The following is a 20,724-nucleotide window of genomic DNA, read 5'->3' on the forward strand; positions in this document are numbered from 1 at the left end:
TAGCAATGAAATTGGCCGGGACCTATACAGCTCTTTAGCCAATAAGGAGACGATTCCAACGGTATGCCACGACCCGCCTCTCTAATGCGCGAAAATCGTGCACGATGGGTTTATTGCGCAATCCTCGACCTTTTCTCACTCTCACAGCTCAGGGTGTCAGGTTACAGGCCTCTTTACACAACAGAATAGTAGAGAGAGAAGCTGTGCTTGTTTTTGGCCATTTAAACTGAGCATGTGTGGCGAGGGTAATGTTGTTACACTAGATTATTTAAATTATTATTAATTAATTGTACTAACACAAGGCTTTTATTTTGAAGTTCGTGTTAGAAGAGATGGCACGGTGATGAATGGTCACGTGACCACTAGAAAAATATTATTTTTATTTCTTTTTCTACAAACATTATTTCTTTATTGGTTTTGTTTTCTCTCCTTTTCGAAACTGTTCACCTTTTTAAAAATGTTTATTAAGAATTGTATAATGGTCATGTGCAAGCGTGAGGGTGGAGCTGACGTAATTTCCGGTGTGCGCTCTCTTTCGCGGGATTTCAATGCGATGAGAGGTATGTTTTATCAGCTCCCCAAGAAAGTGTTCAAAAGTAGTTAATTATTTACTGTTTATGTACGTTCTGTACAAAATGTGATTGTTTAGTACTTTTTTTTGTTAAGACATTATTAATCTGAGTTATGCACATTGTAAAAATATGTTTAATGTAAAGTGCGAATTCACGTAATGGCTGCCATGACACGTGCAGTGGGCTGCTGAAACTTTGTTGTATAACGTTGTATTTATTCTGAATGATCCAAGAGATTTACACATATATAAATATACCTGTAATGATTGACAGGCACTTCTCGATCAGACGTAATCCTGTTACTGCCTGATGCTGTCTGTTGTGTGTAACACAGGTATGTAAATAGATAATTTCAGTGTTCGTGCCTATTCTTAGATTTTCTTATTTCTCATGTTACAATTGTATGTTTGATATTTTGTTTTAATGCTCTCTTTCGCGGGATTTCAATGCGATGAGAGGCACTTCTCGATCAGACGTAATCCTGTTACTGCCTGATGCTGTCTGTTGTGTGTAACACAGAGGAGAGATCCCGAGAGGCCAAAAGTAAACCATTTGACAACTGCATCATGGTGTGACATCTCTTTAATTCTAAAAATACACAACGCAGAAGAAAACCCACTACAAAATGGTGCCGTGACCTGTCGTTTGGTTTGCTGGATGCTGACCGCCTGGGGTGCTGAAAGTGTGACCGTCTTTCCTCGGATTGCGGTGACATCATCGTTGAATTGCGTGACTGGAACGGCTCATCTGTGACTGGTTTGGGCTTGTTTATCTTTGGAAGGACAATTGTTGTTTTTATTTCTGAGTACGGACATTTGTCTTTAAGGACTTTTGATTTAAGGACAATTTTTTTTTTGTTTGTTAGTGAAAATTGAGGAAAGTAGTTATGACTGATGAAAGTTTCACATTTGAACACAGCATGTTAGCTGGTAGGGGTAGGGGTGCGCTACTAACTACACCTGACAGAGGTTTTCAGTTTATGAGTCCTCAGTACACAAGCACTGGGAGGGGTGAAATGCTGAGATCATTGAATGCACGACATGACATAAGCTGTAGTCCAATAACAAAACCTGGCAACCCAGAGTGTATCAAACATGATTCAGGGCTCTCGAAGGACATGAATAACCTCATTAGACGCATTGGATCTGAAATTGGTGAAGCTATCAGGGACAGTTTGTTGCAGACTAGGCATTTAAGTATGCCGTCTAGTGGTTGTTTTGGAGGAAACACTAGTGTTTCTGACCCTAAGATGTCGAATGCAACCATTATTGATGCTTCCAAGTTAAACTTAGTATTAAAGTCAGAGATAACTGCACCTCCTTATTATCGTGGAGATGGTACAGATAAGTGTTCCATGTTGGAGTGGGAAGAACTGATGCAAGTGTACTTAAACAAAAAGGAAATGGTAGAATCTGAAAAGGTTGATGAAGTAATGAACAGACTAATGGGGAGGGCCAGGGACATTATCAAGGTCTGGCTGAGCAACAGAACGGTAACTCCCACCGTAGATGCTGTGTTCACAGTATTGAGACACCATTTTAGCGATTCCTGTAGCTCAGGAATGCCTTTAGCCGATTTCTACTCTGTAAAACCGTATTCAAATGAGAGCCCATTGGATTATTGGTTAAGGTTGAACAAAGCTGCTGAGGTGGCTGAGCGAAGCCTTAGGGAGGAGGGCAGAACCTTGGAGAATCGGTGCAGAGAACTGGCTGTCATGTTTATTCGACATTGCCCTGATAAGGAACTGTCTATTGTGTTCAAAAGCAAACCTACACAGTCATGGACAGCTTCTGAGGTCCAGGAGAGATTGGATGAGATGCTTAGGGAACAGAAAGCGACAAAGAGTGTCGTGTGTCAACAAACAGCCAGGGCTCTGGAGCCCATTGATGATCCGACTTCTCTGCCTCCTCATAGGTCAGTAACAGCCACACCGTCAACCGATAACACTTTAGACAAAGTTCTGACCATGTTAGAAAAGACTATTGTGTGCAATGCTCAAACTGTTCGTGGTGGTTGGCCTAAGAATTCTAACAAACGGAGCTGTGAATGTAAAGTTTGTAATAGCAAAGACCATAGTACTACTACTCATTGCAGGATGTATAATCTCTGTTTTAAATGTTTTTCTTCTGGACATATGAGCTTTAACTGTGAGAAAATCATGCCCAAGGAAAACACTGGCAGGCAAGATACTGTCGCGTCTCAGGGAAACTAGAGAGCCTCCATTGGGGGGAGGGCAATGTGGGGCATGATGATAGTTCCTCCTTAAACGCTGATGTTGAATCGGTTTATTCATTTTATTGTGAGAGTGTAAGCAAAGATAAAACTGTGATTTTTCAAAATACTATTCAGTCAATGCAGAGTGGCAGTCTGTTCTACACCAGTGTTTTGGTACAGGACAAGGTTTGTCTTAAGGGAATGCTGGACAGTGGCTCTATGGCGACTACCTTGAGTGCTAGTGTGGTGCCTCAACTAAGAGAAGCCGGAGTCCTGGATCAGGAGTTGTTTCCTCCGTCAGACATTGTCCTGGTTGGGTGCGGTGGGAAGCAGACTAGTCCTGCAGGTATGTGTGATCTGAAACTTGAGGTGTACGGATTCAGTTTTAGTGTACCAGTCCTTATTGTGAGTGGACAAGTAGACCAGCTTATCATTGGCACTAATGTACTGAAACCCCTGATCAGAGAGATGAAATCAAATGAGGGATTTTGGAGAGTTCTAGATAAACCAGACCAATCAAATCAGAGCGAAGACTGTCAGTTTCTGCGTTTGCTTTCGTGCATCGAGAGATGGAGGGGTAGTACTATCCCGGACAAAGTTGGTACTTTAAAGTCTAAGTCTGCCGTGCTTTTGCAGCCGATGAGCGAACACCTTGTCTGGGGTCGACTACCACCAGGGCTAAAACTCTCAGTGGGCAGCACGGTTGTAATTTAACCTAGTACTTCTCGCTGTGTCCACCGTAATGTGCTTATCGGTAGAGTAATCTCTCCCTTATGGGGCGACGGTTGGCTCCCGGTGAAAATGATAAACCCGACGAACTCAGAAATTGTGCTGCGCAAAAATGCGAAATTGGCTGATGTCTACCCATGCATTGCTTTGGAAGATTTTGATAATGTGCAAGGACAACGAGTTTTCCAGAACGTAGCCATGAACAGCGGTAGTGCTTGTGGTAGTTTGTCAGCAAAGAGCTCAGTGTCTGGTGCTAATCACTTCAATGACATTAGTTTGGATGAACTGGGCCTAAATGACTTAAACTTAAATGACTGTGAGGTGTCACCCTTTTGGAGAAGCAAGCTCATTGATCTGATAAAGAAATATGAGTGTGTTTTCTCTAGGCATTCGTTGGATTGCGGTGAAGCGAAGGGGTTTTGTCACCGCATTCGGTTGACCGATGACAAACCCTTCCGGTTACCGTATCGCAGAGTTTCCCCGGCTCAATATCAAAAGTTGAGAGAGACGCTCGATGAGATGGAACAGATGGAGATAATCAGGAAATCGACCAGCGAGTTTGCGTCACCTCTAGTGTTAGTTTGGAAGAAGAACGGTGATTTACGGTTGTGCACTGATTTTCGGTGGCTTAACGCTCGTACGGTGAAGGATGCTCATCCTCTCCCTCACCAAGCAGATGTTCTAGCGGCGTTGGGGGGGAATACCTTATTTTGTACCATGGATTTAACATCAGGGTACTACAACATTCCTTTACATGAGGAGGATAAGAAATTTACAGCTTTCAGTTCTCCCCTTGGTTTGCATGAGTACAACCGGTTGCCGCAAGGGCTTTGCAACAGTCCTGCTACGTTCATGAGAATGATGTTGACTATTTTCGGTGATCAAAATTTCACGAGTTTGCTCTGTTACCTGGATGACCTCTTAGTTTTTGGTAAGACAGAGGAAGAAAGTTTACAGAGATTGGAGTTGGTGTTTCAGCGTCTCAGAGATCACAACTTGAAACTTTCACCCTCCAAGTGTAGGTTTTTGCGTAGATCAGTCAAATTCTTGGGTCACATTATTTCACAGGACGGAGTAGCTAGTGATCCTATGAAGGTTGAGGCTATTGTGAATGTGTCCGAGAAAGACTTGATGGAAGTTGATGGTGTTACCCCATCTGTGGGCAAAATCAGGTCATTTCTGGGCATGGTCGTATACTATCAACATTTCATTGAAAATTGTTCCATGATTGCGAAGCCTCTCTTTCAGTTAATGACCGGTCAGAAGAAACCTAGAAAGGGGAGGGGTGCGATAAAAAGGTTGGGAGTGGTCCGGAAACTCACTCCTAATGACTGGACTGAGGAATGCAGAGTCGCGTTCGAGAATCTCAAGACTGTACTGGTAGGTCAGGTCCTACTTGCTCACCCAGACTTTTCACAACCATTTTTACTGTCAGTAGATGCTTCGACGAGTGGACTTGGGGCTGTTCTATCCCAGGTTCAGGAGGGTCATGCGGTTGCAAGGCCAATCGTCTTTGCATCAAAGTCACTCAATCACGCTCAGTCTAAGTACCCGGCTCATAGGCTCGAATTTTTGGCTATGAAATGGGCCATTTGCGATAAATTCAGTCATTGGCTTCGCGGGCACAGGTTTACGGTTTGGACGGATAACAACCCGCTCAAGTATATCTTGACCAAACCGAGGCTTGATGCCTGCGAACAGAGATGGGTTGCGAAACTGGCCCCTTATGAATTTGACATAACATACATACCTGGATCGAAAAACGTTGTAGCCGATGCGTTGAGTAGGGAGCCTTTTGCTGCTTCCAGGATTTTGCACAGACTGACCAGAACACCGTATGACGTCTTGAGGCATGAAGCGGAGACTCTTGGGGTTGAGCAGGTGCAGGGTATGTTTCATTCGTCTTGCGAACGCACAGAGGGGGAGGTTTTTGAGGACTTGTCTGGGTCACAGAAGTGTCGTGAAATGGCTAACCTGGTGCAGAGTTTTGCTCCAGGGAGAGTGTCCTGTGAGGAGATGTCAGCTGTGTTCCGTACTCATCGTCACTGGGAGGAAGGCGCGGCGGCTAGAGCAGTCGCATATGTTCAGCATTTGAGGGGATTGGAGGACGTAGCACAGTGCCCACTCAACAAGCTTACTCATGATGAGCTGCTCGAAAAGCAATGTCATGATCCAGTGATTAGTAGGGTGAGGTTCTTTGTGGAGCGAGCTAGACGTCCCTCTAGGAGAGAAAAGACTAACGAGTTGAAAGAAACCGTACGAATACTCAGACAGTGGGGCAAATTTACATTCAGGTTAGGTATACTTTACCGTGTGTCTAAGAATCCTGTAACCAAGACTAAGTCTTACTAGTTTGTTGTGCCAGCAGCTTTAAGGGATTTGGTCCTAAAAGGGGTGCATGATGATACTGGTCATCAGGGCCAGCAACGCACTCTTTGGCTTGCGAGGCAGAGATTCTACTGGAATTCTATGGAGAAAGATGTGAAACTGTATGTGTCGCAATGCAAGAGATGTGTGTTAAGTAAAACTCCTGAGCCGCAGGCTAGAGCACCACTCGTATCCATAATGACAACAGCACCACTAGAGTTGGTTTGTATTGATTTCTGGACGGCCGAGAATGCCCATAACAAGTCAGTTGATGTGTTGGTAATAACCGACCATTTCACAAAGCTTGCATGTGCGTATGTTTGCCCAAATCAAACTGCGAAGTCTGTTGCCCGTGTTCTGTGGAACAACTTCTTTTGTATATACGGCTTCCCAGCCCGAATCCATTCTGACCAGGGTGCGAACTTTGAAAGCTCGCTGATTGCAGAATTGTTGACTTTGTCAGGTGTTTCCAAATCTCACACCACACCGTACCACCCTATGGGTAATGGCCAAACTGAAAGCTTCAATCGTACTCTTGGTGACATGATAAGGTCCCTGCCTCCGAGGACTAAAGCTAATTGGCCTCAGATGTTGAACACACTGACCTTTTCTTACAATTGTACCAGGCATGAGACTACTGGCTACCCACCATTCTTTTTGATGTTTGGTCGTACCCCGAGATTGCCAGTAGATGTTTTGTTTGAGAGCGTAATCTTGGATGTGGGGACTGTTGATGTAAGTAAATATGTCCAGTCTCTGGGGAAGGATTTAAGGGAGGCAATGTCACTTGCGCAACAACATGCACGTCAGCAGCAAAACAAACAGGCTGAACATTATAATCGTAAATGCAAGGGTCATTCATTAGAGTTGGGTGATAGAGTCCTGCTGGCAAACAAAGGTGAAAAAGGAAAAAGAAAATTAGCAGATCGTTGGGAGAGCACGGTGTACATTGTTGTGAGCAAGAACTGTTCTTTGAACACGTACAAGATTCGCCACCCTGTTAATGGTCGTGTCAGAACTGTACATCGGAACCTGCTAATGCCTGTAAATTTTTTACCATTGCCTGCTTGGGGGGATTCAGTGAATTCAGAATGTAACTTGAGTTCAATTTGTAATTCATCAAGTACTGACCTCCGGAAAAGTGACACTGCAGACAGAACTTCTCAGTGGATTGCTGACTTGGGTGCAGTTGTAGGGAGGGAGAAAGTTGAACTGAGTGATGTAATTCACAGTAGTGAACATGGGACTTATGGTCTTGAAGTGGAGCGACAAACTGAACATGTTGAAGGGGCAGAGTGTCAAGACATCTCTGACAGTATATCCAGTACTTCATTGTCTGTGTACATGGCTTCGAATGATGAGACATCGTTTATGTCAGACGTACAGAATGTAGACTCTGTATCCCAAACTGTCACGCCTGCTGTTGATAATGTCTATGATGTTTCTGCTGTTGTGAGTGAGATGCCTATGAGTTCATCTCAAGATGCCACACATTCTGGTCACAATGCAATTGTATCTGGTGAACAGCAGGGACCAAGAACAAGATTTGGTAGATTGATTAAACCTGTGTGTAGACTGATACAAACAATGTCATCTCAAAGAGTTCGTCCTGCTCTGGAAGTTTAATTTTGTTTAGGTATTTCTTTTGTTGTTTCAGAGGGTATTTGATGGAATGGGCCTGCATTAATTGGATGGGAAAAATAACCTTCTATGGTCCACAACTCACGAGTTTGCTTGAGAAAATAAGCGTGCAGTGTGATTATTGGTGTACGTCATTATTGAAACTGTGTATATGGCATGGTTTTTCAAATGTTAGATTGGGGATTAGCTACCCTCGGTCTATGTGACTCTTTAATGAGAGAGCTTCAAAGCTGTACAACCTAAGGTGGTTTGTTTAAATGACTACACTGATATGAAGAGATGCTGGGTTGGTTGTCCAATAATCTAGTGTAAAACAGTGGGGGTGAATGTGGCGAGGGTAATGTTGTTACACTAGATTATTTAAATTATTATTAATTAATTGTACTAACACAAGGCTTTTATTTTGAAGTTCGTGTTAGAAGAGATGGCACGGTGATGAATGGTCACGTGACCACTAGAAAAATATTATTTTTATTTCTTTTTCTACAAACATTATTTCTTTATTGGTTTTGTTTTCTCTCCTTTTCGAAACTGTTCACCTTTTTAAAAATGTTTATTAAGAATTGTATAATGGTCATGTGCAAGCGTGAGGGTGGAGCTGACGTAATTTCCGGTGTGCGCTCTCTTTCGCGGGATTTCAATGCGATGAGAGGTATGTTTTATCAGCTCCCCAAGAAAGTGTTCAAAAGTAGTTAATTATTTACTGTTTATGTACGTTCTGTACAAAATGTGATTGTTTAGTACTTTTTTTTGTTAAGACATTATTAATCTGAGTTATGCACATTGTAAAAATATGTTTAATGTAAAGTGCGAATTCACGTAATGGCTGCCATGACACGTGCAGTGGGCTGCTGAAACTTTGTTGTATAACGTTGTATTTATTCTGAATGATCCAAGAGATTTACACATATATAAATATACCTGTAATGATTGACAGGCACTTCTCGATCAGACGTAATCCTGTTACTGCCTGATGCTGTCTGTTGTGTGTAACACAGGTATGTAAATAGATAATTTCAGTGTTCGTGCCTATTCTTAGATTTTCTTATTTCTCATGTTACAATTGTATGTTTGATATTTTGTTTTAATGCTCTCTTTCGCGGGATTTCAATGCGATGAGAGGCACTTCTCGATCAGACGTAATCCTGTTACTGCCTGATGCTGTCTGTTGTGTGTAACACAGAGGAGAGATCCCGAGAGGCCAAAAGTAAACCATTTGACAACTGCATCATGGTGTGACATCTCTTTAATTCTAAAAATACACAACGCAGAAGAAAACCCACTACACATGCAGTCTTTTAATTCAAAGTTATACAGTAAACGAGTAAACAAGAAACACATGACCGGATGGACATTTCCGTAGAAAAATAGTTTTATTGAAGCCATTTTTGGGTCTTTTGACTTGATTTTTTTTTTTTGGTGAAAGCCAAGACATGTGGCTATGACCCTCAGGTGTTAAATGTTACCTAACATGTTCCAGAGAAATAAGATAAATTAAAAACCTCAGGCGAAAATCAAAATTTTCCATTCTAGCCTCTGTAACTTTGTGTCAGTAAGGCCTAGAATCAATCTGACACTTGTATCTGAAACTAGAGAATCACTTATTTCCAATGTGACCAGGGTCCACCCTGTGTGTTAAAGTATGTGGGAGCTGTATCACTTTTTGTTTTGTATACAATTTCGTCCGATCGTTCGTGTGCATGAACAGGTTAAAGTTAAATTTGTTTATGAAGAAGAGGTCTTACTTTTCTCTGAAGGTATAATTCCATTCCTGAAGAGGATGTGTCCACACTCAGCCACAGCACAGTAGAGCGTTTCTTTACCAGAGGTTGTGAGCTTCCTCTTGGGGAGAGTGTAGACACAGCTCTGTGGAGGAGAACCAGCCTCAGAGCTCTTCTTACACTCATCACTGGTGTTTCCATGAGTGTAAATGATTCCTGGATCAGATTCTCCTGAGCCGTGTCTGAACCAGTACACGCTCGGTTCTTCACAGCTTGAAGTAATGGCTTGTACTGAACACTGGAGTGTGAGCGACTCTCCGTTCTCCAACATCCTTTACAGCTGGAGGAGATCGTTTCATCTCCTCATCTTTAACGTAGTAAAAATATTACTATAAATAACGAGTGGTGTGAAATTACAGAGAATTCTACATAAAGTCTTGATCTGGAGCTAGTTATTAGTTATAGTTAGCAGGTTATCAGAGTAAAACTGTTTACCTTCAACAACCAAAAGGGTTCCAGATGTAAAGTCTGGTGAAGTGTTCAGCATTTCTACACAGAAGTATGTTCCTGTATCCTCTTCTGTCACATTTTTAATGTCGAGATTAAACAATTTTACATCACTAACACTGAAGCGTTTATCATTAGGTCTGAAATCTTTCCCCACTGTTCTCCCTAACAACTGAGGAACCTTTCCAAAACTCTGTTTGAACCAAACAATGTTATCTTTGTCACACAATGTTATCTTTGTCACTGGACACGCCGCATTTTATAGTAACATCTTCTCCAATCTTTAGATTTTTAACTTGAATCTCCTTGATGTTAGAAGGTTTCACTGGAAAAAAAAAAATTGTTTAATGGTTTTTAGTAATAAAGTCAAATGTCATGAATTTTTATATTTTTTTTTTTATAAAATTCATTTCTATAAAAATATAAAAATGTAACTCACCTGATGTTAAGAGGCAAAGAGCAACAAAGAGTGTGATCATCGTTCTTGTACAAACAAAGTGATAGTGATGTTAGGAACTCAGACAGTTCAGTAGAAAACCAAGTTTAGAGTCAGCCCCTGATTGGATGATTTGAAGCTGTGGTCTGATTTGATTGGTCCAGTGGCTGTAATGAGATCTCAGTAAAAAACAGACTGTATGTAGTCTTCAAATAATGATGATGAGAAAAGATGCAGCACATCAACAATATTAACTGCACTGAACTCATTCTAATGCTTAAAGAACCCTGGGTGAACCAGTCACCATAATTACACACTGTTATTACTGTTTAACTGCAATTATAACTATAACAAAGTATTTAAACATCACATGCATTAACAGAAATTTAAAAACCGTGCAATATTACCTGTGAGCAGTATGTCTGTTAGTGTAACTACTTACTCATGGTCTCTTTTTTCTTCTTTGTAATTAAACATTGTGTTGTGTTTATACTGTATATTATATTATGTCTTTATTCTTTTATATATTTGCATTTCTTTCTCTTTGCTGCTGTAACAGAAATTTGTCCATTGTGGCACGAATAAAGGTATATCTTATCGTATCATGTTAACGGTGGTTTGTGTAGATTGTAACATACCGTGAACCAAAGGGTCAAACACCAGTTGATCTGATTCCAGGTAATCAGAGGAAAACAAAGCTCAGGGAGTAGAAAAGCTCATGTTGGTCCACATGATACTGACCAACACAGTACACGCAGAACAGTACACACAGAACAGTACACACAGAACAGTACACACAGAACAGTACTCACAGAACAGTACTCACAGAACAGTACACACAGAACAGTACACACAGAACATTACACACAGAACAGTACACACAGAACAGTACACACAGAACAGTACACACAGAACATTACACACAGAACATTACACACAGAACAGTACACACAGAACAGTACACACAGAACAGTACACACAGAATCAGTGACTCTGATCCACTCACCTTTCGCCTCAGAATATCAGCAAGCGTTAGGAGGTAATAGGGGGTGAGCGCCGCAAACTGGAACTCCGGAGTAGTACGCTGACACAGAAAGCCGTAGCCCTTGAAAAGCAGTGCAGCGATTTCAGCCATCATTACTGTCTGGAAAGGAAACATCTCTTTAACTTCATGTCTCACTGAACACAGATTTATTATTTTATATTCATACAATAAGATCTTTTTGTTCAAAAGCGGGACACTTTGCTCTCAGCATCAACATTTCTAAAGTGTCTGATTACAGTAGAATTTAGAGTTTGTAGAACAGCTTTCTGTTTAAAGTTAATTACATTTCAGCTCCATGTGAATTTATCTACATTGAGCTACATCAGCGTATGTTTCTGATCCATGAGGTGATTTTGTTCTCAGAGAGTTTTAACTGAACAATTTCTTACAATTTGTCCAGTTTGACTTTGTGTGATAATAATAATAAAAATTATAAAAATAAAAATAATATAATATAAAAATAATTAGGATATTTTGTGTAGAACCCTGAACAAATCTTTGGATTTCTGAATCTTTAACTGTTTTATTTTGTGTGTGTGTTTTGGGTCTGACATAATGCACACCTGACAAATGTTTTTATTTATGTTATTATTTTCTTTTCTTAGTCATATTTTTAAAGGAATTTTCAAATGTGTGTATGTAAAATATTGAAAAAAAAAACTGCATTATATTGTGTTTACTGAAAACATCATTTCTTTTCTGTCCCATGAGAGATGTGGACTTTGACCTCTCAAATTCAAGGGGAGGGGTTATAGAAAAAAGGATACGGGGGAGTGAGAATATTGCGCGGGAAAAAGTTGAGTTTGACATGGAAAATTGGTCGGTTTGGAGAAAAACTGACATTAGTCAAGGCTCACGGACATTCTGAGTGACAACTTATCTGTGAAGATTTGTGTGTGTAACTTTTGGAGTTCGACAGAATTCGGCGACAGGCCGCGCGCATTTCAACTCGTGAGTCAGAGCTACGGAAGAAAGTTTGTCAAATCCGTGCTTAGTGTGCTTAAGAAATTGAATCCGACGAGTCAAAATCGGGAGTTCTGTGTTGAATCTCACGGATGCATCAAACCCGTTCAAGGAGGGAGGATTTCATTGCGGGTCCTTTCATCGTCGTCATGGAAAATGTCCCGGATGCTGTTTGTCATCTCGTCTGAATGTGAGGATTGGAGGTTGTCATTCTGTAATTGGAATTTCATTTTTCCTCTCATTAGTGAGTACATTGGCCTGGCATGAAAAAAAGCTCCAACTAGCGCACCATCTGTGTATTGAAAATCCCAGCTGGGTAAAATTTGAGAGTACAGGACAATTGTTTTTTTCTTTCTTCATTTCTTTTGGGGTTACAGTTATTGAGATCTACTGTTGTTGTGAGTGACTCTGCGAATTTCATTATTTGACCATTTAAAGGAACACACAAAAGAAAAAAGTACACAAAGACAAAATAGTTCTGAGAAAAAATAAATACATTTGTTGAGTTCATTGTAAAATTGTTTTTTTTCTTTTTTTGAATATTTGTCATTTCCAATTTAAAGGTAAACACAAAAAATCAAGTGAATATCTGAGATCTGGGTGTTGTGATTAATAGGATTAATGTGATTAATGGTATAATTTAGAAATGTGTCTCTCACCAGGTTATTGTTGATTTGTAAATTTCCCTAGACTTAATTCTCACATTTGAGCCACATTTATTGGTGAGACGGCTACATTTGTGTTTGTCTTTCATTCATGAGAATTTATTTTATTTCACTATAGTAATATTTATTTCACTACATTATAAACAATTTCATGTTTTTTTTTTTTTTTTTTACATTAAACTAACATTAAGATATGCATTTTGCATAGGGAGCGGAAAGCCATGCTGGAAGCTTCCCGGTCAGTCGCTCACCTGTCTCAGGTTAATTCCCGATGTGAAAATAAGTCCTCCCTCCACCTCTACTCCATGTATTTGTATGTCCAGGCCCAGGCAGCAGCAGCGGAAGTTGCGAGCTGGGCCCCGTTCGAAGACCTCTACCCCTCCGCCTCCACCGCTCTTCAAGATCCCCATCCTGAACTGCTTCACCCAACGGAACGCAACGCTGTGATCATCGGAGACTCCATTGTTCACCACGTCCGTGCTGCTGTGGCTAAAGGTAAGGCTCGCACTCACTGCTTACCTAGTGCTCGTGTTCTTGATGTCGCTGCACAGGTACCTGGGATCGTGAGCAGGAACACCGGAGCTGTGGTTCTTCATGCCACCACAAACGACACCAGCCTAAGGCAGTCGGAGGTCCTGAAGAGGCTATTTACTTTAAATAAATGGTTACAGTCATGGTGTCAGGCTCAGAATTGACTCTTTATTGATAACTGGAATGTTTCTGGGAGCGTCCTAGGCATTTCTGTGACGATGGTCTGCACCCCAGCAGAGTTGGAGTGGAGATCCTCTCGCATCACATCTCCAGGGCGCTGAACACCTTCTGACTGGTAAACAACGATTTAAATCTAAATTTCAATATCCATCCTTCATCTCATCACATTGACACAAATGCACATACTGTATAGCTCATCCTATAGAAACTGTGTCTGTTCCCCGAAGTTCTCTGAATAAACTTATCGTAATTACACCAGAAAAATTCCAAAGAAACAAACAAAAACAGTTCCTAAAGTTTGGGCTTCTGAACATTAGATCATTTGCAGATCTTTTGTTCTATGTTTATGTTCTGTAAAGCTGCTTTGAGACAATATCAATTGTAAAAAGCACTATAAAACATATTTCTAATGTTCTTTGCAGGAGACAAATAGTGCGGTACTTGGTGAACTGGGAGAGATCCAGGCTGGAGGAGTGAATGCAGGTCTTTCATTCTGGACCACAGAGCCCACCCAGATGGACACGTGAGCATAACAAATGACCTCATGCAGATGGTCTGTTGCATGTGCGTGGTACTTACCTGAGGAAGAGATGGCTGTATATATATATATATACAGTATTTTCCGCACTATAAGGCACAGTCTCAATTATGGGTCTATTTCTGTACTTAACCCATACATAAGGTGCACTGGATTATTAGGCGCACGTCCGATTTTTGAGAAAATTAAGGGCTTTTAGGTGCACCTTATAGTGTGGAAAATACTGTATATATACAATTATTATATAATTGATTGATTATATGTTAGCTTTATGAGTTTGAATTATGATAAAAGTTCTTGATTATATTGGTTATGTTGTATTGCTGTTTTTGCTAAGCCCTTGCTCTTATAATGTTGCTTTGTATATAAGTGGAGTTCTATGTTAAGAGTCCTTAAGCTTATTAAACCTATGAGCTGAACATTGTTATGATCTCAGTCTGTCCCTGTCCAGACTGGGCTTGCACGCACATGCATATTTTAAGCCTTAGTTTCTCTTTTCCACTAAAGGTCAGGTTCCCCTTAGACCCTCAATCTCAGATTCAGCCGGTCTGTCCATCTGGTCGCCTGATTCAGCTGTCTCGCCCTTCTCCCTACATGACGCCTGTTTCAGCTGAACTCTTGATTTTCACTTCCTCACACATTGTTGATCAGAGAGCTCAGACTGACGAGGCCTGACAGCACTGAGTCTGGTTACTTTTACTAAGTTTATGATTACAATAAACATCTTTTCTTCTTTACATCTGGCCTACAACATCGCCTACATATGTCCTATGACACCACTTGTAATATTTTCTGCAGCTAAAGGTAAGGTACACATTAGCTATTTACCTAGTGCTCGTGTTCTTGATGTCGCTGCACAGGTACCTGGGATCCTGAGCAAGCAAACCGGAGCTGTGGTTCTTCATGCTGGCATGAACGACACCAGCCTGAGGCAGTCAGATCACCATTCACTCACTCCCCCACTCCCCATTGCCCCTACACTGAATAAATTGCCCTACCGGCATTGTTTTCATCTGTCAAGTCAAGTCACTTTTATTGTCACATCACCACAGCACATGTGCCTTGGTGAGTGAAATTCTTAGGAGCAAACTCCAGAAATTGCAGAACAGTTGTACAGATATACCGATAAATATATAGGTAAAGAGTTGACAAGTGAAAATGTGCAATTTGCTCATACATATAGTTTTTTTATAGTGCAATGTGTGTGTACAATATGTACAATTAACAAACACAATGAATTCAACAGGTGAAATGTGCAGTATGCTCATATACTGTATATAGCTGGCACAATGTGTGTACAATATGTACAATTAACAAACAGATAATGGAATCAGCAAATGAACATGTGCAATATGCTCATACGTGTCAGTACACACAGTGTGCTATTGGGCCTCCTTTCAGTTGCACTACATTTATATATGTATATGTGTAAATATATGTAAATATATTATATATAAAATACTATAAGGTGCAAAACAGATTGTACAGGTACAGAAGTGTGCATCAGATGGTATCTAGTGGTAGCAGATGGATTATGGCATTGAATGCAGTGTGTATGTAAAGTCCAGTGTGTCTAGTGCAGTGTGAGTGTATAGTCCAGTGGATAGTCCGAAGTTAAGGTGCAGTGTGTGGCTTACCATTTTGTAAAGTATGCTGTAGGGTGAATTAGTTGTGACTGTCTGATAGCCTGATGGAAAAAGCTATCCCATAGTCGACTGGTGCGGGATCGGATGCTGATTTGCTAATTTAATTTATTCAAAAGTTGCACACAAACTGTTGCTGAACTTTAACACCTTGACGAGGTAAAAAAAAAAACACACTGTCCTCATGCTGGTGTTTAGTTTGAGATCATCTCACACTAGACGATACATGGGGAAGTTAATAGAAACAACAAACCTGCTAAAATTGTTTAGTGCTTAAAATAGAGACCAGAGGTGTAGGTGTGATTTTTTGTGTAAGTGTGTAAGTCAGGTGTCAGGTGTAAGTCAGGAGTAATGTGTAAGTCAGGTGTCAGGTGTAAGTCAGGAGTAATGTGTAAGTCAGGTGTAATGTGTAAGTCAGGTGTAAGGTGTGGGTCAGGTGTAAGTCAAATGTAAGTCGGTGTAAGTCAGATGTAAGGTGTAGGTCAGGTGTAAGGTGTAAGTCAGGTGTAAGTCAGGTGTAAGGTGTAAGTCAGGTGTAAGGTGTAAGTCAGGTGTAAGGTGTAAGTCAGGTGTAAGGTCTAAGTCAGGTGTAAGTCAGATGTAAGGTGTAGGTCAGGTGTAAGGTGTAAGTCAGGTGTAAGTCAGATGTAAAGTGTAAGTCAGGTGTAAGGTGTAAGTCAGGTGTAAGGTGTAAGTCAGGTGTAAGGTGTAAGTCAGGTGTAAGGTGTAAGTCAGGTGTAAGTCAGATGTAAGGTGTAAGTCAGGTGTAAGGTGTATGTCAGGTGTAAGGTGTAAGTCAGATGTAAGGTTTAGGTCAGGTGTAAGGTGTAAGTCAGGTGTAAGGTGCAAGTCAGATGTAAGGTTTAGGTCAGGTGTAAGGTGTAAGTCAGGTGTAAGTCAGATGTAAGGTGTAGGTCAGGCGTAAGGTGTAAGTCAGGTGTAAGTCAGATGTAAGGTGTAGGTCAGGCGTAAGGTGTAAGTCAGGTGTAAGTCAGATGTAAGGTGTAAGTCAGATGTAAGGTGTAGGTCAGGTGTAAGGTGTAAGTCAGGTGTAAGTCAGATGTAAGGTGTACGTCAGGTGTAAGGTGTAAGTGTAACCCGCGCGGCTCGCTTATGCGCAGTGTAACGTGCGGCTCGCGTCACCGGGTATTAAAACTTGGTCTGCGTTGTGTTGCGTGATGCAAAAACAGACACGGGACAGCAGGCAGCCGATTCACTGGATCTCTTTACTGATTAACAGAGACAAATAAGCAGCCTCAGATTGAGTGGCCCTTATAACACTCTATAAAACAAATGATGTACCTCTATTAGCATGTGCTGGTCTCACATAAAAAACAAATATACCTCAAAGAATGTAAAATGACAAAAATAATCCCAAGAACAAAGAAAAAAATACTTTACACATAAATTGGGGTGGAAATACCAATATACAAAATAATATTAAAATAAGGATTACATTAAATTAACAGGATGACAAAAGAAACCTACCTCTTCCATTGAATCACAGATTAAAAGGGAAGAGGAGGAGTTAGGACAGGAAATTATGTTATACCGTGACCACGCAACACTTAAAGGAGGAGCACACCTTTATCAGGTATTATAAAATGTACAAGAGAACAATTTTGTGTGAATTATAACAATATTTAGTTGTATACTTTGTATACCTGTTACATAAGTCAGGTGTAAAGTGTAAGTCAGGTGTAAGGTGTAAGTCAGGTGTAAGGTGTAAGTCAGGTGTAAGGTGTAAGTCAGATGTAAGGTGTAAGTCAGGTGTAAGGTGTAAGTCAGGTGTAAGTCAGGTGTAAGTCAGGTGTAAGGTGTAAGTCAGGTGTAAGGTGTAAGTCAGGTGTAAGGTGTAAGTCAGGTGTAAGGTGTAAGTCAGGTGTAAGTCAGGTGTAAGTCAGGTGTAAGTCAGATGTAAGTTATCATTGTTTAATAGAGAACTTTTATTCTAGTATGAATGTTGTTGGTCACTACAACACACTCATTACAAGAAAGATACTGACATGTCCATGTGTTGAAGTGATGAACTATATTAATTTTATCTTTAAAGTTTTCTCTCTCTACTTATTACTGAAGTTTCTCAATAATGAAACGTGTCTCTGAGCTTCAACTTCTGTTCTAATGTTCTAATGGCGGCTTTATAAAAGTCTAACAATTCTTTGTGTCATTTGTTTGTATCTCTCAGATACAAAACCACAGAAATGTTTCCATTAACAGTCACACACACACACACACACACACACACACACACACACACACACACACACACACACACACACACACACACTCGCACTATCTGGTGTGATGGAAAGTACAGCACAAACATCTCAAACAAACAGCAGCATGAGGCCATTAAGGTTTTAACCACAAACAAAGGTGAGAAACTGCTGGACTTATAGACTGCAGCAGCACTTTGTCTAAACATTTTGCATAAATAACACTGTATATGTTTTATTCAGGTTAATCCTTAATTTAGTTATAAAGTCAAACCTTTTGGAAGATATGAATCATTTAATTCCAACTGTTTCTCTGTTGTTAAGTCCTTTAGGGTGGATAACAGGCCTTATATAGTTAGAGCACAGTTTCTAGCACAGTCTGAGTAAACAGTGCTCTTAGTATTCTACATGATATTTATTAAAGACTTTTTATTAATAAAGTTAAACTTTGTGTTTTAGCCTGAGATTCTATTGTAAAGACATTTAGACTGTTAACATGACCCAAAATAGCTACAGTCTAAAACACTTTGAAACACTCGTCTCTGAAACTCAGAAACCACATGTTATTGCTGTTAAACTGAAACTACTGCATGGTGTGACAGAGAGCTGCTGCAGCTAATAACAATGACTGAACATATGACCTTTACCATCACTTAATATTTATAAGTCCTGTTGATTATCACAAGGAGGTGAAAGCCAGTGCCAGGCTAAAAATGAACCTTAGACAGCCTTTCACTCAACCATCATGTTCTCCAATGTTTACTCCCTTAGATTACATCCAAGTCCAGCAGGTTACACACTGAGCTCCGGATGACATCATTCACCTACCAGACAGTGGAGGCTTACAAACTTCCTCCTGCTTTACTCTGACAGGCAGAAGTGCTTGTACTAGGACCACATGCAGTCAGAAGTAAGCTGTCTGTAGAGTAGTTGGACACTTTATGTCCCAGGAAGCCCCCATGTCTGTGTCACATCTTGGCTCTCACTTTTAATTATGATGTCATAGTCTTGCTGGAGTTCCTACCTGCACTTTGCACATAATGTACATATCGTCTTTAACCATCAGATAATTACAAGCATACCTAATCTATCATTTGAAGACGTCAGCAGGAAGGAATTAGTGTTAAGTTTATAATGAACTCAGACATTACCCTGACATATTAGTTTCTCAGGAGTATTTGGTTGCAGAATTCGACTTGACTTCAAACTGTTGTAGTCACACAGTTGTATGATGGCTCTGTGGGCACATATGCACTTTTATTAGGGGATATGGAAAATCATCAGCCTCTCATTCATTGTAGTGGGTGTTTAATTAAAGCTGCGTAAAAGTGTATTACTAATTGCTAGTCCAACACCATACTCCTGTGATGATGTACTGGTTAGGCTTCGTGACCTCGGCTTGCTGCGGAGACCAGGCCTCCAGTCCCCGGTGTCGCCTGATACCAGAGACCAGGGGAGGGGACGCCGAAAGCGGTTCGCGAGGAAGCGGAAGCGTGGTAAGCGAGCGGGCGTCCGTGCTAGGCTAAAAACAAACCCTAGCCGGCCGGCTCTCCCATCCATTCTACTATCCAACGTTTGCTCCCTGGACAATAAACTGGACTACATCCGACTCGAACGCTCTACACGGAGAGAGGTTAGAAACTGCTGTGTGTTTGTTTTCACGGAGACGTGGCTCAGCGACAGAGTTCCGGACGCCGCCATTCAGCTGGACGGGCTAACTTCATTTAGAGCCGACAGAAATGCAGCTCTTTGCGGTAAGACTCGCGGTGGTGGTGTGTGTGTTTATATCAACACGGAATGGTGCAAGAACTCTGTGCTTGTTTCTACTTACTGCTCATCGTCAGTAGAGTTTGTGACTGTTAGATGCAGACCATTTTATTTACCACGGGAATTTACTACTGTTTACATTGTCGGAGTTTACATTCCTCCTAGCGCTAATGCTAAAGAGGCGCTAAGTGAGCTATACGGAGCTATTAGCGACCTACAGAATGTTCACCCCGACGGACTTTTTATCATCGCCGGAGATTTCAACCATGCAAATCTTAAGTCAGTGCTCCCTAAATTCCATCAGCATGTGGACTTTGCTACGAGAGGTGAAAACACGCTGGATCTTGTTTACACAAACATTCCCGGCGCGTACCGTGCGGAGCCCAGCCCCCACCTCGGCTACTCAGACCACATCACTGTTATGCTAATTCCTGCATACAGACCACTCGTCAGACGCTCAAAACCGGTTCTGAAGCAGGTGAAAACCTGGCCAGCAGGAGCCACTTCTGCTCTTCAGGACTGCTTTGAGTGCACTGACTGGAATATCTTCAGGGAGGCTGCAACCAACGGCGACTCCGTCAACTTGGAGGAGTACACGTCAGCAGTGACCAGTTACATCGGCAAGTGCATTGATGACGTGACCGTTTCCAAGACCATCACTACACGCCCCAACCAGAAGCCGTGGATGAATGCTAATGTGCGTGCTCTGCTGAGGTCTAAGGACCTAGCCTTCAGAACAGGGGACAGGGTGGCCCTAAGAACAGCAAGGGCCAAACTGTCCCGAGCCATCAGAGAGGCAAAGCGTGCACATGCCCAGACAATCCACAGCCACTTCCAGGACAGCGGAGACACCCGGCGCATGTGGCAGGGCATACAGGCGATCACAAACTACAAGACAGCTTCACCTGCTTGTGATAGCGACGCCTCCCTCCCAGACGCGTTGAACGAGTTCTACGCTCGGTTCGAGGTACAGAACAACGTTACAC

At 41.4% G+C, this 20,724-nt stretch overlaps 1 long non-coding RNA gene and 1 pseudogene across 1 annotated transcript; both read right to left on the reverse strand.

The window, feature by feature from the left end:
- Positions 1-9,248: 9,248 nt before the first annotated feature.
- Positions 9,249-10,010, reverse strand: LOC125138990 (annotated as a pseudogene).
- Positions 10,011-10,039: 29 nt separating this feature from the next.
- On the reverse strand, positions 10,040-10,742 carry LOC125138976. Its single transcript, XR_007138066.1, has 2 exons — positions 10,191-10,742; positions 10,040-10,076 (listed from the first exon to the last, which is right to left on the reverse strand). It is a non-coding gene; the product is annotated as an uncharacterized LOC125138976 (long non-coding RNA).
- Between the last annotated feature and the right edge of the window lie 9,982 nt (positions 10,743-20,724).

The sequence above is a fragment of the Tachysurus fulvidraco genome, chromosome 16 (genome assembly GCF_022655615.1).
Source record: "Tachysurus fulvidraco isolate hzauxx_2018 chromosome 16, HZAU_PFXX_2.0, whole genome shotgun sequence".
Taxonomy (NCBI): Eukaryota; Metazoa; Chordata; class Actinopteri; order Siluriformes; family Bagridae; genus Tachysurus; species Tachysurus fulvidraco.